A 14,729-nucleotide genomic window follows, 5' to 3' on the forward strand; every position below is an offset into this window, starting at 1 on the left:
ATACACACGTGCGGCATGGTTGGTAGCACCTCGACGCTTCTGTAGTCAAACACGCATGGACACATTTCGTGCGGGGTTTTCTCTATAGGTAATGTATAGCGGTGTACGCCGCGCCGTCTACGAGTGATCCGTCACAAGAGCGTCAACGTGAGAATCCTCAGGCTATGCGAAGAAGATTCAAGTTTTCAAGTTTCATGTTTTCATAGTTTATTTGTCAATACAGCATACACGTACATAAATTCTGACATGCCTAAGCATGTGCTTGTCTGCAGCACGTCTCCTCATTCCGCGCGAAACGGGAACGTGCAACAGGGGGTAAGGCGGGGGAATGCTATTGCTTACGCATTATAGTGTCACTTGAATCACATTGTTCGCCCTCAATTTCTTTTTATAGAAGGACCGCGTTGGCCCCATAAGTCCGTCCATGTAATAATGGCAAAATTTGGGAGTTATAAATTTCACGCGTGCACAGATCCCGACTAATAGTGTGTGGTGGGCAGGCTTCGAAGCGAATTGCGGACACACAACCAGATACAAGCGATGTAGCGAGCAATAGCGGATGGTCAGCACAGGCGAGCGATGCGCCCACTGAAGGATTTGCCACCCTCCATTACTCCCCTTGAGTTTCACTTTTAGACGTCCAACACGCGGAGAGAGAGAGAGAGAGAGAGAGAGAGAGATAAAGAGGAAAGGCACGAAGGTTAACCAGATATCAGTCTCCGGTTTGCTACCCTACAGCGGGGATGGGAGACAGGGGTTAGAAAGAGGACAGAGAGGAAGGCGTAAAAAAGAAACACGCTTACACGGAGGCACACACGCACAAGAGGCGTTCCAGTTAAAGACGTTCACAAAGGCCGGTAGATCGCAAATAGCGCAGTATTGCTTGCACGGCCTTCATCTGTGGCGGTAGGTCCTTTCAATGGTGTAAAATTCTTTTTTCCGATAGCGGTTGGTCGTCCAGCTGGTCAAGTTCGTGGCGAAGGCATTCCCTCTGTGGACTGCGCTGCAGGCAGGTGCACAAAATATGGTCAATCGAGTCTTCATGGCCGCGGTGGTCACAGGTTGTGGTGCCGGTCATCCCTATGCGGAATGCATAGGCTGTGGTAAAGGCAACGCCCAACCACAGTCGATATAAAAGCGTGGCGTCTCCACGGCGAAGCTGTGATGGCGCTCGAAGACTTAATGTGGTATTAAGTGAGTACAGTCGCGTATTTATTAAGTGTGGTTCATTCCATTGCGACGCGGTGCACTGCCGAACAAGTAGGCGGAGCTTCCGCGCTGTGTCAGTTCTAGAAAGTGGAATTGGGACGTGGTGCTCCTCAGTATGGGCTGAGCGGGCAGCCTGATCCGCCCCTTCATTGCCGATAATCCCGCAGTGAATGGGAAGCCACTGGAAGGTTATTTCATGGCCTGCATCACTTATATGTTGTAACGTCTCTGTAATATAAAATATTAGTTGCTCGTGTGCTCCGCGTCTTAAAGGTAACAGTGAAGACTGCAGTGCCGCCTTCGAATCGCAGAATACTGTCCACTTGCGTGGCGGTTTATCAGGAAGGTGATGAGGGGCAGTAAAGAGCGCTGCGAGCTCTGCTGCCGTCGATGTTGTCGCGTGGGTCGTCGTAAATTTGATTGTTATAGCTTTCGCTGGTATGACGATTGCCGCCGCGGAGCTGCTTGGAAGGACAGATCCATCAGTGTAAATATGCGTAGAGTCTCGGTAGTTCTCGTACAAATATAGTAGCGTGAGCTTTCTAAGGGCTGGTGATGATAGATCGGCTTTTTTCGAGATACCAGGTATTGTGAGGCTGATTTTTGGCTGAGCGAGGGACCATGGAGGGATCGAAGGTCTCGGAGCCGGAGTGAAACAAGCTTGCAATGATTCGTCATATGTGGTTATCGTTTGCCTGAAAGGTGTGTGTGGTCTGTCCGCAGTTAGAGAGGCTAAGTGATCACAAGGAGTCCTGGCTAGATGCCTCATATGGGTCCTGAGCGTGAACGGGGTAAACCGACACGCTCCCGCTCGTGAATAAGGAATAAATTATTTAATTACAGTGGCCTAATGGAAGCTAGCGTGCACGCATGTGCTCTAGCTCCCACTAAGTTGTATGTGACGTATGCGTGCCCGTCGTGTAAGAGAGGTGTAATACAGGTCAACGTCTTTACAACGAAGTGCTTGGAGCCTCCTGAATCGTTCGTTATAGAGGTAACTTCATGTCAAAGATCGCGCAGGACACAGCTCACAAAAGAAGAGGAAGAAGGTATTCTTTTGCTTTAGAGGCCATTCCGTTCTTGAGGCGTTCGTTGTACAGGTGCTCGACTGCAGTTGGCGCTCGCATGAGAGAAGCATGCATACGGTTTAAGCTCAGGTGTGCCTGCGGCGTCTTGGGTTCACGCATGGTTGCGAACCGGTGTACAGCACTGCCATTGGAGCCGAGAATCAGACTTACAAGGCTACGTGTTATCGCCCATAACCAGTGCAGCCACTCTGGGAATCTTTGCAGTGTTCTCACAAATACTTCGTCATTGTATGATTAACGAGAAAATCACGGCAGTCTTCCTGAGCCGCTTTGGTAGGAGCGAAAGCTTCTTAGCTCAATATCTCCCACGCAAAGCCTTTAAAGAGCACAAACACTAAGTTGAAGGTCATTTCTGGAAAGAACGCGCATTTTGACAGTCGAAAAAAAACACATCGTCGGCTGACCGTCATTTGCAAGAAAAGTCGCATTACGTGAACGTCAACGTGTACATGCCATGTTGTGATACTTCCAGGGACACATGTTGTAAAAAAAATCACGCGAAAACACCTCTGGGAGTTGTTCAAGTATGCGTAAGCGTTGTACCTCTTGCTCATCTCCATGCAGCCCGGCGTCATTACCAATATTGCGAAACTTGATCCTGCCAGTATAAAGCTTATGAACCCATATGAATTGTTATACTCGCGGACAACTTTTCTTGGCTATGAAACGAAGGCTACGGAAACTAAACGCACCTGTTTCACCGATACTGGCAGTAGTCCCAAAGTTTTGTTGACGTTTCTTACGTGGGAAATTGAAAACAATATCCTGCTTCTTCTTACAGCACCGAGTTTGAAACAATACCTAACATTGACCAGTAAGCTATTGGTATTTTATTGTAGTTTAGTTTAGTCTTTCGAGTTTTCGCACATCCGGAACCGTCGCACGTTTTGCACATTCATCAAACGCAAAATGGTGCCCGTGTCTTCTGGTGAGTTTTCGTCGCTTGCTGTCCCGCCTATCAACTCCCCTGAGAGGTTGTTGACCAACTTTAGCAGCAAAAGACGGTTGAAGCACACAAAAAAGTGTTTGCTGCATCTGCGCGGAAACCAAGCGAGCCCATCTGGAAATCGCAACCATCCGCATCTACCGAACTGATGATGTGGCGTGCTGATTGCTGCGCCGGTTTTACCGACGCCTTCGACGGTTGCGCGTCTAAGTCCTAACACCGTCATACGGCTGCTTGGGAGCTCCGACGCAGGCTGCGATGCTCCCTGTTCAGAACTTGGTACATATCAAATGTGAATAAACATTGATTCACACCGAGTGAATTGTATCTCCCTTAACTAGAGAGGTTCTGCGAGGTTGGCGAAACCGGAACCGATGCGGAGCGCGCCCAGACTACTTTGCGCATAAATACAGTCATGTGCAGAAGCTTCGCCCCTTGTAGGAGTTGGGGAGGACGTCGGGATGAAAAATTTGGGAGGTTTATTTTTACATTATTTACAGTGAGACGTCAATGAACAGTCGTACAGTCATTACGGGCCGGCAGCAACTCGGACGCTACAGCCCGCGGCAAGAAGTTCGAGAGAGGTGAATCCGGGAATGCTCTAGAATCCTCTAGAATGCTCTCGGTCAGCGTCTTTTAAGCCCTTCGATCTCTGGAAGGCGCGTCATGTTCGGCCAATGGGAGAGATCGCTCAGATGACGCCACCTTCGGCCAATGGTAGGCACCCGTGCGGTGGTGTCACACCCGGCGGCTCCCCGCGGTCTTGCCTTGCTTTGGTGCAATGCTCTCTTCAAAGGCGGCCGGTGAAACGCTGCCAGGCCTTCCCGGTACATCACAGCCGTCTTGTTGTCACGGTGCATTACAGCCAGGAGGCTGTCCCGGCGCATTACAGCCGTCTTGCTTCGGGACCCAATTTACTTGCAACAATGCCGGGCTATCCCTTCGCTTTTTAGCAGAGTCAAGCATTGAATAGCCCAACCGGCGGCGTACGAAGTGGGGGCCCTCAACTTGTTTGCCCGTGCGCGCCTCTGCGCTTCTCAATTAGCTGTGGTGCGATTCGATGTGGTCTGGGGAACTCGAAGGGGGCTCAGGAAACAGCCCCATAACTAACAGCTCGTCCTCGCCCCGGATGTTCTGAATGGCCGGTGAACTCAATTCGCTGGCCATGAGGAACGCTGAAAGAACCTGCAGGGTATTGGTGTCGAGCCTCGTTTGACGAACTTCGGGATCCTGGGCCCTGGAGAACATACGTCAAACAAACAAAACAACACAACGCTGCACCACGCGTAAGCGCAGGCTCTTCACCCCTGACTCGCCAGGCTATTACTGAGTCAAAATCAACCCTGATCTTTTATTTCCCCAATTTTGACAAAGCAGTTCAAACCACCCTTCCAAACAGCTATCCATTTTTCCTCGAATGCCGACAAGACCAGAGTACTATTGTTGTTGCAAAACAAAGGGTCGTTGACGTTGCAAACAACAAATGAAAACAGCCGAACATAACTTAAGTGGCCTAACTACACGAACAGCATGTTTCCAATCTATCGCAGTGGCGTACTTATCGCACGTATTGGTGCCACTGAACAATCTGGTCAACCTCACAAGTACGTAATCACAAGCGCACTATAGCCTTGTGGTCACTAAACAGAACGCGTACTTGCGTTGTAGGCAAACTTTTCATTTACGCTTACTCACGTTTCTTCCCTGAAAGTCCTACAGGACACGTGACTTAAACGAACAATTAAACTTGCGGGACTTACACACTCCGCAGAACCCTTAAAATAATGCGTCTTTTAATAACTCGTTCCACCCATACTTTTCAGAGAAGTCAGAATACGGCTGCCCTCAACACACGAGCAACCCAGTCATAAATCTGCTTCCTTCCATCCACACAGGACACGCGCTAATGGAACTAAGAACGCTTCTCGGTGCAAATCATGCACTCACTGAAAACCCACGCGGTTAACCTTAGAAAATAAAAAAAACGATTAAAAAGAAGAAGGTTAACTAAAACACACGCGCGTTATGATAGGCCTCTCACCGATAACCTTGACCCTCAGGTTACTCACACACAAAAGAAAGAAAGCCTATTTACTCATTAACTAACACTCGCGAGACTACATGTTTACACAAACCTCATCTTTCAAATCTCGGAGCTTTTTAAACGTAAACACAAACAAAGCTCAAACCTTACACATTGAAAGAAATCCTAGTCTCAATTCGCGAAAACTTTCCGATGCTCAAAAATAAAAAAACAAAACACTTCATTTCTACGGAAGCGCTCTTGGCCTCCCTTTCCAAACGCTTATGTCTGACTCATACTTTGAGCCGTGCCCGAGGTCGTCGCGGTTTGGAAGCTACTCTGGCTGCCGAGGAACAGCAAAAGGGTTGACTCACTATCAGCTCCCCCAAGCCGTTACGGTCTCCTGCCAATTTGCATCCTGGCGCCCCGCTTTCCTCACAAACTCGATTGACCGCCTCGCTACTCCCTACCTGGTCTCGTCCTGCCACCTTGCGCTTCTTCGTACTGCACGCTGAGCTTTGAAAAGAACTACGGAACGACGAGGAGTTTAACAGCCCCGTGCCCTTTGTCCGCGTCCGTGCAGAACATGCTTCGCGGTCCCCCTTTCACCGGTGGCTCGAACGTTTTGGATGCGTCAACATCGTCCGTGTCGACCGCACCTTTTTCCTCGCGCCCTGCCCTTTTGGGTTTCTCGCCATCTTTGGTGGCGCTACATAAGTTAGCGTCTTTCGGTCTTTACCGCGCTTCTTTTTACGGCCCTTTCTCTTTGCACTCGCTTTCATGTCGCCTTCTCGTGCCTCGTGCTGGCCGGTACACATTTCGTCGGCCCGGATCGGTCTCTTACCCGCACAGTCTGAGTGATTTACATTTAAATCTACTGTCACTTTGCCTCGACTGGCGGACAGCCCAACCGACTCTGGAACAATGCAGCGGGCTTTACTCGAGTTATGCAACTCGCACTCTTGCGAACTGCCCTCTACTGCATTGCCCAGCTCACGCTGTGCATCGACACACAGCCCGTCGGTCTCGATCGCTGTCCCACGCGCACAGTCCGAATCATTAATAACTGAATCATCCCTATCTAGGCTATCTAGACTGGCGGAGAGCTGCACCGATCCCTGAACAATGCAGTTGTTCTCTCTTGAGCTACGGAGCTCGCCACACCGAGAACTCTTCTCAACTGCATCGCCCAGTTCGCACCTCACTTCTGCACGCAGATCTGGCTCTACATGGGTGCTCGCGTCTATCGGGTCAGCAGTACCCTTTTCTTCGCTAGCAACCTCGCTAACATTACCAGCGACGCACACGCGCGGTAACTGTGCCAATTTGTTCGCAGCTGGCCTAGCTGTCTCTACAGTCATCTGTTGGCAGCGCACCTCGTCGCTCTCCTTGCGGCCTTTAACGGCCTCTGTTGCCACTAAGGCATCGTTAGCAGCTAGCCTTTTCCCTTCACTTATGAATCTGCAGCCAATCTCCCAGGCACTACTCTTCTCGTCGGCTTTTGGCGAAAATCCGCTCGATGCTGCCTCATTCTTTCGCTCTGTACTACTTACAGAATTCTCAGACAGCCGTTGTCTCTGTGCCATTAACTGATCACAATACTGTATCTCTTTGATCAGTGCTGCCTTCTCTCTCTCATACTTTTCCTCACGCTCACGCTTACGTTCCTGATACTCACGTTCGCGTTCATTCTCACGTTCGTGACGCTCACACTTAAGAGTAAGTTCTTGAAGCTCACGCTTCCGTTTCTTCTCGCGTTCTTCACGCTTGCGCTCACTCTTACGTTCACGACGATCACGCTCCCGTGGTTCCTGTATCACTTCCCAAGCAAGCTCAATGCTTTTATCATCATTGCCACTATCTTCCATCGCCTTTATGATAGCTGGCGTTTTCATCTGTTCGTCCGCCTCAACTCCCAAAATCGTCGCACACCAACAAGTCTAACTTCGTCAACCTTCTAAGATCCATGGCAGCTGCCCCGACAGGTGGTTAGAACTGTTTTCCTTAACTAATTTGTGCAAATACACAATGCATCAAATTCCCGATTCCCAGAACTATCAAAATGAACACACAACATTTGAGTCTGGCGAATCAAAAGGAAAAAAACCACGCGCTCACTTACGGTTGCAGCACCCTGCCATCCGGTTCATTTGTCCGCTGTTCCCGGTTCCTCAGAACTCCCTGGGTCGAAGGCTCGCTCTTCTTCGCTACTCCCAGTTTCTTCGGACCTCTTTCGACGAAGGCTCTCTCTTCTTCGCTCTTCCCGGTTCCTTAGGATCTCTCTCGACGAAGGTTGATCCGTAGCGCTGCCACCAGCTGTTGCATTCGGAGACGATCTCACCGCTGCCAACCAGTAGTAGGGGTTGGGGAGGACGTCGGGATGAAAAACTTGGGAGGTTTATTTTTACATTATTTACAGTGAGACGTCAATGAACAGTCGTACAGTCATTACGGGCCGGCAGCAACTCGGACGCTGCGGCCCGCGGCAAGAAGTTCGAGAGAGGTGAATCCGGGAAAACTCTAGAATCCTCTAGAATGCTCTCGGTCTGCGTCTTTTAAGCCCTTCGATCTCTGGAAGGCGCGTCATGTTCGGCCAATGGGAGAGCCCGCCCAGATGACGCCACCTTCGGCCAATGGTAGGGACCCGTGCGGTGGTGTCACACCCGGCGGCTCCCCGCGGTCTTGCCTTGCTGTGGTGCAATGCTCTCTTCAAAGGCGGCCGGTGAGACGCTGCCAGGCCTTCCCGGTACATCACAGCCGCCTCGTTGTCACGGTGCATTACAGCCGTCTTGTTGTCACGGTGCATTACAGCCAGGAGGTTGTCCCGGCGCATTACAGCCGTCTTGCTTCGGGAACCAATTTACTTGCAGCAATGCCGGGCTATCCCTTCCCTTTTTAGCAGAATCAAGCATTGAATAGCCCAACCGGCGGCGTACGAAGTGGGGGCCCTCAACTTGTTTGCCCGTGCGCGCCTCTGCGCTTCTCAATTAGCTGTGGTGCGATTCGATGTGGTCTGGAGAAATCGAAGGGGGCTCAGGAAACAGCCCCATATCTAACACCCTGCAGATTTCGCTTCAAAACCAAGAAAAGTTATCCGCGTGTACAGGTCTCATCATCACCATCATCAGCCTGGTTACGCCGACGGCAGGGCAAAGGCCTCTCCCATACTTCTCCAACTACCGCGGTCATGTATAATTTGTGGCCATCTTGTCCCTGCAAACTTCTTAATCTCATCCGTACCCGCCGTGGTTGCTCAGTGGCTATGGTGTTAGGCTGCTGAGCACGAGGTCGCGGGATCGAATCCCGGCCACGGCGGCCGCATTTCGATGGGGGCGAAATGCGAAAACACCCGTGTACTTAGATTTAGGTGCACGTTAAAGAACCCCAGGTGGTCGAAATTTCCGGAGTCCTCCACTACGGCGTGCCTCATAATCAGAAAGTGGTTTTGGCACGTAAAACCCCATAATTTATTTTATTTATTTTAATCTCATCCGCCCACCTAACTTTCTGCCGCCCCTTGCTACGCTTCCCTTCGCTTGTTCTCCAGTCTGTAACGCTTAATGACCATCGGCTATCTTCTCTCCTCATTACATGTCCTGCCCATACACATTTCTTTTTCTTGAGTTCAACTAAGATGTCATTAACTCGCGCTCATTCCCACACCCACTTTGCTCTTTTGTTATCCCTTAACGTTACAACCATCATTCTTCGTTCCATAGCTCGTTGCGTCGTCCTCCATTTGAGTAGAACCCTTTTCGTAAGCCTCCAGGTTTCTGCCCCGTACGTGAGTACTGGTAACACACAGCTGTTATACACTTTTCTCTTGAGGGATAATGGCAACCTGCTGTTCATTATCTGAGAATGCCTGCCAAACGCACGCCAGCCCATTCTTATTCTTGTGATTATTTCAGTCTCATGATCCGGATACGCGGTCACTACCTGTCCTAAGTAGATGTATTCCCTAACCACATCCAATGCCTCGCTACCTGTCGTAAACTGCTGTTCTCTTCCGACACTGTTAAACATTAGCCTTCTGAAGATTAATGTTAGACCCACCCTTCTGCTTTGTCACTCCAGGTCAGTGAGCATGCATTACAATTGGTCCCCCGAGTTACTAAGCAAGGCAATATCATCAGCGAATCGCAAGTTACTAAGGTATTCCACAGTAACTCTTATCCCCAATTCTTCACAGCCCAGGTCTCTGAATACCTCCTGTAAACACGCTGTGAATAGCATTGGAGAGATTGTATCTCCCTGCCTGACGCCTTTTTTGTTAGGATTTTGTTGCTTTCTTTATGGAGGACTACGGTGGCTGTGGAGCCGCTAAGATATTTTCAGTATATTTACATACGACTCGTCTGCACCCTGATTCCGTAATGCCTCCACGACTGCTGAGGTCTCGACTGAATCAAACTCTTTCTCGCAATCAATGAAAGCTATACATAAGGGTTGGTTACATTCCGCACATATTCCTATCACCTGATTGATGGTGTGAATATGGTCTATTGTTGAGTAGCCTTTACGAAATCATGTATGGTCCTTTGGTTGGCAGAAGTCTAAGGTGTTTCGGATTCTATTTGCGATTACCTTAGTAAATACTTTGTAGGCAATGGACAGTAAGCTGATCGGTCTGTAATTTTTCAACTCTTTGGCGTCCCCTTTCTCATGGATTAGGATTATGTTAGCGTTCTGCCAAGTCGCTTCGCAGATCCTGTGGACTGAGGGCCGGGGTTTGATTGTTGTGTTCATATAGGAGGTTGTGGCCAAGTACTGCACCAGGGTGGCCAATGCTGCTCTGGTGAGGGAGTGCATTACCAGTTCTGGTCACCGGGATCAGGCCGCACTCAAGGCCTTTTTGTGCTATTTTATCAACACGTGGATTTTTTTTTTGATCCAGTGGAAAATTGCGCGGCACCGCGGATTCGAACCACGGTCCTCCTGTACGCGAGGCGGATGCTCCACCTCTACGCCACCGCAGCACCAGGTCTAGGTTTAAGGTCTAAAGCCCCTTAAACCTAGGTCTGCTCGTCTTATCGGTGGGTTGTACACTGATCCCGCTGGCGCCCGCCACGTCTCTCAACTAGGAGTGTACGTGCACGTCAGAGCATAGGTCACCCCTAGGTGCAGCCACGCCCCCACTGCGCGCCTCCTGACCCAAACACCTGAGTCGCGACGCACGCTCTTAGGTGCTGCCTCTCTATGTCTCGCCTAGCCTTTCCTCCTCTCCACGTCCTTTGCATAGCTGCGCCGAGTTTTGAGCGGTCGCCTGGAACTCAAGCTCAAACAGCTCAGCTTTTAATAAGAGGGCGCCAGTGACGCAGATCTCGCCACCCTAATCACAAACGTCACTTACATCCTTGTTGCGTGGACGTCAATGCTATCACAATTACGAGTAACTTTCTGGTCCATAAAGCCTTTGTTTGGTTGCTGCTATTGGCAAGTGTCATTATCTGAACTGCGGTACAGCCACAAGGTGGGGAAGGAAAATATAGTACGCTTCGCGTCTATTCCTGGCGTCACTATGCAAAGAAAAAAAAGACAAGACTCACCCTGTACCTACCGGAAAAAAGGGGGTAAGCGAAGCCTGTCCTTCGTGCACCTGACGTCACGGTTAAGGAAGCCCCCGGTAACGGTGCCGGATCGCTACCGCTCCCAGCTCCCTCAGCTCAGGCATTTCTTGTCGTTGCTGTTGGATTGTCCGGGCTCGGACAGCTCTAACGGCTGGATTGGCGCGTGGACGGCGAGCGCTTACAAGGAAGAGTTCTCGCCGCAGCTCGTCTAACGCTGCCTATTCCTCGGGAGAACGCAGAACGCGTGGCCGTCCCGTCCGTATTCAGAGACTGGACTGAACAGAAACGAAGCCGGCGTATAGAGTAACATCATAGAGCAACATAGTAAACGTAAAGAGTGGGCACTCCCATAGGCGCCTGCGGCCGACCTTGGCTCTCAGCGCACCTAGCGGAATCGGCGAAACGCACCAGCCTCTAAGATGGTCGCGCACACCGTTGAATATCGGAGGCACTAATTTCAGTTTCGTTTCTTGCATTTTTTGTGACTCATACCGTTGCTAAAATCGAGTGATTCCTTGCAGGCGCTCGTGCCGCTGTTTATATGTTGTGGCGACGAGCGCGCAAAGGTATTTCACTCATGTTAGTGTTAGTTAAATTCATATTTCCTGTTTCAAGCTGTAACTTAGCCCAACAAGCATTCCAACTGTTGAGGAAGTAGAACGTTATCGCTTATGATATTGTACGTCAAAAGCTAACCACAAAGCCTTTATCGTAAATACATGTGCCGTGTTCCTCCAATATAGATCAACTTGCTACAGAGTCTAAAACACGAAAATAGCAGACAACAATTTATTGCAGCAAGATTGTAAGAGGCAGATACATGAAAATAGGAAGTAACAGCGAAATGCAAGTAATACGGGTGTCACATGGCTCAATTTAAACGCGATCAAGCCCAATCCAATTTGAATTTCTCGGTCGCCATTGGTTCTTTTGCGCAAGCTGCGCGATGGAGCCAATAGCAGTTGAGAATTTCAATGCGGATCGGACTTGATCGCGATCGAAAGTGGTCGTGTGATACCGGTGTTATGGAGAATAGTCGAAATTTAGTAGCGTGATGGCAATAACCTTGCACAAGCAAAACACACGGAAGACGTGTTACAACTATACAGATAATGAGAAAAAGCTGGACATACACGACAGCAATTCATTTGCTCAAAATGAGATTGTTTTAGAAGGAAAGAAAAATATGACATTTTTTTTCCTTTACTTCAGCGAAGGAGGGTGAATTAGGGCAGCAAAATTATGCGAATGGTAGCGTGCCGAAATAAAACGGCTGCAAAAATAATTGAGCACGCACCAACATCCTCATCTCGAATGTGTAAGTCACTGCGTCCGTCATTAAACAGCTGCAATTAAGCACTTTTGTTGGGGGTCTTCACCTGCTGTCTTCGAAGCCTTGGAATCGTCTTCCGGTACTTGGAATTTTATCCTTGAGTATGCATGATGTCCTTTGGCTGTACAGTCTATTTTGAGGAAATGGTGGAAATTCCTGCAATACGTAGAATGACAGACAGTAGGTACGCCATACTGGAGTCTTCAAAGCAATTCAATGTAGACGTTACGTTCCTTCGTATAGGCAATACTGGAGCCTACAAAACTTTATAATGGAGATGCTGCGTTCCTTCATGTAATGCGTATTTTTTGTTTGTTAAGGAAGCACTGTTAAAAATGCTAAGAAACCCGGAACTTTCAACGGTAACGACTCCATATGCAATTAAAGCATGAAAACACGTATCTTCAGCCCAATGCAGCACAGCTATCCAACAACGCTCGAGCGCACATAGTCTGCTACAGAGGTTAACAGGGTGCGCATTATTGCCATACTGCAAATATTGCACGTGCACCGCTTTAGAAATAGCTACATTGCTTTTGCAAAAGTAGAACACTAGACATTTTAGCAGTCACTGCGCGTAACATAAAGCTCTCTGCCCCGAAAGGCATGCGTTCATAGGCGGCACTTCTTAACGAACCACTTTATTTTATTTTCTAACTTCGTCATTGTATCGAACGTGCCTCGCGGCTCGGACGCTGCCGCATCGCTGTTATCGCCAGCATCACCGCTGATTGCTGCGCATAAAAAAGAATAAGAAAGGAAAATCAGCGTAGCGAATGGCCAGCAGCTGTTCATGGCTGGAAGGCCGCCATCACTCGTTCATGCGGTTAAGAGTGACATAATGAAATGCCAAGAGAATAATTCGTTAACAACGCGCAAAAGAACTTGCTGTGGCCTTGCCATGAAACTGCGATGAAGCAGACGCTGGCAAAAGAACCCAACAACGATGCTCAGGTGCACTTTACAGAAAGAGCCCGGCGGCGCGGCCTGACTAGGCTTCGCACGTGTTGGGTAGCGCCCAGTGGTCATGCCGTCTGTCAAGCTGCTAGTCGCAGCCACAGTCGCATTTTTCTTGATGTGTTGTGCCCCCTAGCGGAATCAACGAAGCTCCATAGCTCGGCCATAGAGTAACAAAGTAAACGGCAAGAGCGGACACTCGAGCCGTTTCGCGGCCGTGCTATGGGGCTTCGCCACTTCCGCTAGGGGGCAGATCCTATCAAGCAAAATAAGAAAAAGTGTCCGCTCTTGTCGTTTACTATGTTACTCTATGGTATCCTTGCGTTCCTTGTGCACTTCGACACGGCACCACCGCACGATTGGACCAGGGCAAGGTGAAAAATTTTGTTCTATAGTCTGCGACGCATTTCAAGCAATTTAGGCTTCAACTGAACGGAAGCGAGACTTGTGACGCAGTTAGCGAAAAACTCCTCGGCCGTCCTGGCGTAGTTAAATTGAGTTAATGACTCGCACTGGGAGATGTTTGCGACCCTTTCTATGAGCCCAACATCTTTTTAACTTTTTTTTGGTAGTTTTTGGGTGCGCTCGCCGCACCCGGCTTTGTGATGGAGATAGTATCGCGTGTACTGAATTTTTTTCAGCTGATGCCGTTCGGTAGTGCTTCGTGTGAGAACTACTGCTTACCTGGTGTCACAATGTTGGATGAATGCACAAAAGCCCGGAACGAGCATTTGTATAGACCAAAATAAACATTTCCTCAATTACAAGGCGTCTTGCGTCTACTTTACGAAATTTGGCGTGGCATAGATAAAATGGAAGCTTGTAAGCTCTTTCGCAATCATGTCTACTATATGAAATGATTCCCTACTATTAACGAGCGCAATTGAGCAGCAGTAGCCAAAAAAGAAATGCCGCTCCGATTAGCGCAGCCGGCGCAACGCGTGCGCCCAAAACCGAAACCGGACGGTGTCAATCCGTTCCTTTCTTTGCGCTACAGTCGTTTTTTTTTTTTGCGTTGCGCCGCTAGGCTCTATGGGAATGTCCGCTCTTATTGAATGTCTTTTTTTAAGGGCGCTGCGCGCGCGAAACCTTTTTCTGTCCTTTTCCTCCATGGTGGAAGCGAAACCGCTGCGATTGTTTGCGGAATTCTTGCTAGTGATCCACGCTCCGGCGCCCTCGCAGCTGTGAGCTCAAACCACCCTTTCCCTCAGCTGCTCTGCTCTGGGAGCAACTAGGTTTTTTTTTCTGCGTGACCACGACAACGCCACTTGTGAGCCAATACAAGCTTCGCTTGTAAAAGAGAAGGCCGCGATGAAGCCTGTGCCAGCGAAAGCTTGCGCTACTGTTGGTCCGCACTAGCAATGATGAGGATAGAGAGATGGACGTCACCGGTGGATTCTTTCATATTTCTTTCGGTACTGCTATACTGAGCCGCGCGCAGTGCCGAAGTACGGCAGGCTCTAGCAGCCTAGGCGATCTTGTTTAGACAAGTTTTTGTTGAGTTAATAATGTGAGTTTGGGTCCTCAAATCCCGATTGCAATGTTTCCTCTATAATCACTAATAAAGCGGCTAATTTAGATATCCTGCTTTAATATTGCGCGG

The sequence above is a fragment of the Dermacentor andersoni genome, chromosome 6, assembly GCF_023375885.2.
Source record: "Dermacentor andersoni chromosome 6, qqDerAnde1_hic_scaffold, whole genome shotgun sequence".
NCBI classification, from domain to species: Eukaryota; Metazoa; Arthropoda; class Arachnida; order Ixodida; family Ixodidae; genus Dermacentor; species Dermacentor andersoni.